A 5,988-nucleotide genomic window follows, 5' to 3' on the forward strand; every position below is an offset into this window, starting at 1 on the left:
TCTACCACTGCACCTCTCCCCTCCCTTCTCCCTCCACCCTGGAGCAGCCTCCTCAGCTTGTCCTGCCTTCTCAGAAGTGACCTCTCCTCTCTCTCCAGGCCAAAGCCCCCCAAGTACTGTCCAGATGGGTCTGAGTGTGTAAGGGTGGGTGCATTCTTTACAGCAGGGATGTCGAGTCTTGGAAACCCCCCCTCCCCCAAATACTAGCTTGTTGGGGCAATGAGCCGTCCCTTGGGTGATTTCTTAGAGCATCAGAGGGCTTTGCCGTGACGCTGGCTGGAGGTTCTTTCTTTCTTTCTTTCTTTCTTTCTTTCTTTCTTTCTTTCTTTCTTTCTTTCTTTCTTTCTTTCTTTCTTTCTTTCTTTCTTTTTTGGTGTGTGTGTGTGTGTTTAATTTTACTTATTTTATTTTACAATACCATTCAATTCTACACATCAGCCACGGGTTCCCCTATTCTCCCCACCCCCACCCCCTCGCCTTACCCCCAGCCCACCCCCCATTCCCACCTCCTCCAGGGCAAATCCTCTCCCGAGGACTGCGATCAACCTGGTAGACTCAGTCCAGGCAGGTCCAGTCCCTTCCTCCCAGCCTGAGCCAAGTGTCCCTGCATAAGCTCCAGGTTTCAAACAGACAACTGATGCAATGAGCACAGGACTTGGTCCCACTGCCTAGTTGCCTCCCAAATTGATCAAGCCAATTGACTGTCTCACCTATTCAGAGGGCCTGATCCAGCTGGAGGCCCCTCAGCCTTTGGTTCATAGTTCATGTGTTTCCATTCATTTGGCTATTTTTTTTCAATAATTGAGTAAAACTGAAATTTATTATAAGCCACAGTTGTCCTAGGGACCTCCATACTATATATTATATATAGCCTGGAGGTTATTTCTTGAGGGTGCTGATGGAAGGGGATTGAGAGGAGAGCAGGATGGTCCAGAAGATAGGGACGTGGCTTAAGTGCCCACGTTAGGACACCTTTCCCCTGGGGCGGGGGCGGGGCCTTTGCTGGACTCTCCTGAAACCAGAGTGTGGGGCAGAGTCTTGGAGATGGCCTTGGATTCTCCAGGGGAGGGTCTTAGGTTGCAGCAACAGCAAAACCCGAGCTGAAGGGGCCTGCAGCAGAGGAAATGGGGAGCCTGGAATGAAAATGCCTACAGTTAAGTCAAAACAACAATTAAAAGACATGGAGGCCAACTTCTCCCAAACACTAATGGGATGCGTCGAAAGGAACAGCCATCATGTGTGTACGGATCACACACATATGCATAGCACCGTTAGGTGAACAGGGAAGATATTTCACCTTTTGTTGTTGTTGTTGACGACAGTCACTTGTAGCTCAGGATGACTTAGAACTCCATATGCAGCTGAAGGTGACCTTACATTTTGAATTCTCCCGCCACCATCTCTGGAGTGCTGGGATCACAGGCACTGGCCAGTGCTCCTCCGTTTGTGATGGGCGTGCTTTCCACAGAGGCACATCCCCAGCCCCGCCACCCCACTTTTTCCTCCTCCATTTTGAGGAATGTATCTTCCGCTGTGGTACCTCATTTGCAGCTAGGGTTCCTCGATTCACACTGGGGGTTTTTAGCCATTTCCGAGTTCTCTGCTGAGGAGTGACCGAGGGCTGGTGCCCGGGAGAAGATGAAGTTTTCCGAGCAGGAATGTGCAAGACTGCAGCAGGAGAGTGTTTAAGGATCAAGAAAGGCACGCTTCTGTGGAGATGCCGATGTGGGGCTGCCAGGGAAGAGAAGAGCGGGAGAGATGGCCATTAGCAGAGCTGGCGGTGGAGCTGAGGCTGGGAGGCTGGGGAGGCTGGGAGGCTGGGGAGGCTGGGGAGGCTGGGGAGGCTGGGGGAGCTGGGGGGGCTGGGGGAGCTGGGGGGGCTTGGGGGCTGGGGGGGCTGGGGAGGCCTGGGGGGACAGTCTCAGACCCAGCAGGACACCAAGAGAGGCAGAAGCCCAGTGCGGAGAGAATTGGGAGGGGCAAGTTTTTAGATGGTTAAGTTTGATGTGCGGCAAGAAGAGTCAAGCAACCAGCCTGGGACACTTGGTCTGCACACCCCCAGATGTGTGAACACCCTTCTGTGCACACCCCCAGATGTGTAACCCCCTTCTCTGCACACCCCAGATGTGTGAACATTCTTCTCTGCACACCCCAGATGTGTGACCCCCTTCTCTGCACACCCCAGATGTGTGAACACCCTCCTCTGCACACCCCCAGATGTGTGAACACCCTCCTCTGCACACCCCCAGATGTGTGAACACCCTTCTCTGCACACCCCAGATGTGTGTAACCCCCTTCTCTGCACACCCAGATGTGTGTAACCCCCTTCTCTGCACACCCCAGATGTGTGAACCCCCTTCTCTGCACACCCCCAGATGTGTGTAACCCCCTTCTCTGTACACCCCCAGATGTGTGTAACCCCCTTCTCTGCACACCCCAGATGTGTGTAACCCCCCTCTCTGCACACCCCCAGATGCGTGAACCCCCTTCTCTGCATACCCCAGATGTGTGAACACCCTTCCTGCACACCCCAGATGTATGAACACCCTTCTCTGCACACCCCCAGATGTGTGTAACCCCCTTCTCTGCACACCCCAGATGTGTGAACACCATTCTCTGCACACCCCCAGATGTGTGTAACCCCCTTCTCTGCATACCCCAGATGTGTGAACACCCTTCTCTGCACACCCCCAGATGTGTGAACACCCTTCTCTGCACACCCCAGATGTGTGTAACACCCTTCTCTGCACACTCCGCTAATGGTGCCAGGGAAGTGCCCAGTGTGATCCCGCTGGGCTTCTCCTGGCCTCTGCTGAGCAAGGGTGAGCAGATGGCTTTTCCCAAGGACACTGTCCCAGGAATTTTAGGGAAACCAAAGAGATGCACCAGAGCAGTGGAGGGGAGGCTTGGTACAGAAGTGCACATAGTGAATATAGAGGTTATTCACACGATGGACTGGCAGAGTCGGACGCTGAAAAGCATGAGGGCCAAGAAGGGCTTTGGGTGTTTGCCATCAGGAGGCAGGGGAAAACAGCAGTAGAAGAGTGCCTTTGTTTTATTGGGCATGTTACGTGGATTACAAAAGGTTAAGTAGCGACTAAAAATATGTGCAACTAATCTCATAGACAAGGAATGCATTTTTCTAATATAGGCTGGCCCTATATTAGATCCTTAAAAGACCATCTCCAACCAGGCAAAAGACAGGAGCAGATGATTTACAGAGGGAGAAACACAGAAGGCTGAGAAATAAGAAGAGTGCTTGAGTACATCCATAAAAACAAACGCAGATTGAAAGTGTGCTTTTAGTGTTAGCCATATGGGATTAGAGTGCAGGGCTGACCTGGGGGTGGGCAACCTATCAGGGGGCTCGTCCGTGAAGAAAACTGCGTCTCGCTCTCCCCCAGCAGAGACTAACTGCCTGCAGCTTTTAAACTGGAGGTAAGGCCTTGTGAGCCCTTCCCGCCATGGTGGGAGGTTGACTTGTGTAGTCTTGGGCAGGCAACCTTCTGGAAAGTTCAGGGGAATCACCCCTGTCATGTTCAGAAGGTGCCATTTCACAGCAGGCCTCCCCAGCCTTTGGATCCTACAGCCTTTCCACCTCTTCTCCCACAAGGCTCTCTCAGCACTGGATACAGGACGTACTATAGATGTCCTTTTGGGGGACGTGCTCCCCACAATCGCTTTTTCTCCATACTGTGGCTCATTGTGGGAAATAGCCACCGGCTGCTACAAAAAGGCGCCTCTTTGATGAGGGCTGAGAGCTGCAGTAGTCTACAGATAAGGGTAAGCGTTTAGAAGACAGTTGGATTTATCGTCAGTTTAGCAAAATGGAACCAAGGATCCATGACCTCTCTAGCCACAGGTTCTGGGATACATAAACGCATACATACATATAAAATTACAGAGGAAGAGGACATGAGTTTTGGAGAGGGATGTGGGGGTACAGGAGGAGTTTTCAGGGGAAGGAGAGGGTGAATCCAATAAAACTACGTGTGAAATTAAAAAAGATTTTAAAATTATACTTTTCACCTAACACAAACAGCCATTAAAAAAAAATCTCTTTCATAGTATGAGGGGAAACAAGGCGCTCCCGTGTCTTGCTGTGGGTAGATGAGACGGTAAGGTTTCTGTGGAGAGCAATTTGATTTGAAAATGGAAAATGCAGTTTCATTCTGTGGCTCTTTTTCTGCAGAAGTGCTCACAAGGGTGGGAGAGCAGATGTGTGTAAGGATGCTCACGGCAGCGTGTGTGTTAGAACAAAGGGCAGAGAGATCCTTAATGTCCAGAAAGGGGAACTGGCGACGTCTTCGCAGTGGGATCTTGGCGGCCATTTGGAAGAGCGAGGCAGCTTTGGCTATCCTGACACAGGACAGCCTCTAAATACTTTCAGTGGAAAAAAAAATAAAACAAAAACAAAAAAACAACCAACGGTAGAAAATGTGTACGGATGCCTCCATTTGTCTAAAAATTCCAATCAGTATATGTGCATGTGGTCTATGGAGACTAAGGAAGGAGCTGGGCATGGGGAGATCGTGGGGTCAGGGAGACTGGTGAAAGGACAATGGTTCACTGTACATCTCTTGCAATGTTTTAAGTTCCGAACTGGAGGGAGGCAGGTGTTAACTGTTTGAGAAATGGGTGAATGAAATCGTAACAGGGAGTGGGTGGGAGGAGATGAAGGCTGAAAGTGGAGCCATTCTTTGGAGAACTTCAGCGTAGAGGGTGAGAAGAAAAAACGTCAGGAGCACAGACGAAGGGGTTGGAGGGCAAAGCAAGAGCAGTTCCGTCATCTTCGGCTACCCACTGAATCCAAGGCTAGCCTGGGCTATAATTAGACTCTGTTAAAAAAAAGATGGGAGGAGAGAATAGACCCACAGCGAGCGAGCGAGAAGGGGGACTTAGAGGAGAGAGGGATTGGAGGGAGCCAGTGATGAGCAGACGCATTGGAGACACATTGACATTGAGGAGAGAGTGAGGATTGGGTGGAGAATGCAGGAACTTGCTACATTCGTAGAGCCTGAGCTCATGCTCACAGAGAGCAGCTGGCAGGGGCCGGGGGAGAAGGGTGGGGGTTGCAGGGTGCCCTCTCTGAGTACATTCTGTTAACATGGCATTTGTTTGGCCACCTAAAGGCCAAGCATGAATTTGTAGACTATGATTCAGGAATAACAGTAGAGAAAACAACACAGAAGCCAGACTGGGGGCTCGTGGAGAACTGGGTCAGATAATTACCTGCTCCACACACTTACCCTCTCTGCCACCTGGCTAGTGGACCCAGCACGAGCTCCCTGTTAGAATCCAGCTTCGCCTTCAGCTTGGGTGCTGTGATCGGAATGGGGCCATGCCACTGGCGATGGCGTGTGGCTCCTGATTGCAAAAATAACTTATCAAAGATCAGAAAAGACGCTCACTGAGAAGTTATTCACAAAAGCAGGAGGCCATTGCACATGTGCTAAACAGTGTGTCACAACGTGTCGTGGACTCCGAGATTGGGTACTACGGAGTCTGCACTGGATGAGGGAAACAAGCTGCCACTCAGGAAGAAGAATGGATGCTGAGAACTGGTGGGGACGGGAACACGTTCTAAGACTATGAGGTTGCTGAAGGGTTTGATCGTTGAATGGAAAGCTGGCTTGCAGAGAGTGGAAAGAAGGACAGCCAGTATGGAAAGAAGGACAGCGAGCAATGAAGTTGAAGAGAGAGGAGTGACCTCAGCTGACCGGATCTTCTAGAAGCAGGCTAAGGCTTTAGCTAGCGAAATGGCTGAGTGGTTAAAAACACTTGCTGTGCAAGCATTGAGGACTGGAGTTTGGATCCCAGAACATGCATAAAAGTCAAGTATGCTCACACACGTACCCATAACCCCAGCCCCGAGGAAGGCAGAGACGTGAGTGGGACTTACTGACAGCCTAGCCCCAGGGTCAGGGAGAGAGCCTTCCTCAGAGGAACAGGACAGAGCGTGATAGAGGAGGATGCTCTTCCTCTGGC

This window comes from Peromyscus maniculatus, chromosome 9 (assembly GCF_049852395.1).
Source record: "Peromyscus maniculatus bairdii isolate BWxNUB_F1_BW_parent chromosome 9, HU_Pman_BW_mat_3.1, whole genome shotgun sequence".
NCBI lineage: Eukaryota > Metazoa > Chordata > Mammalia > Rodentia > Cricetidae > Peromyscus > Peromyscus maniculatus.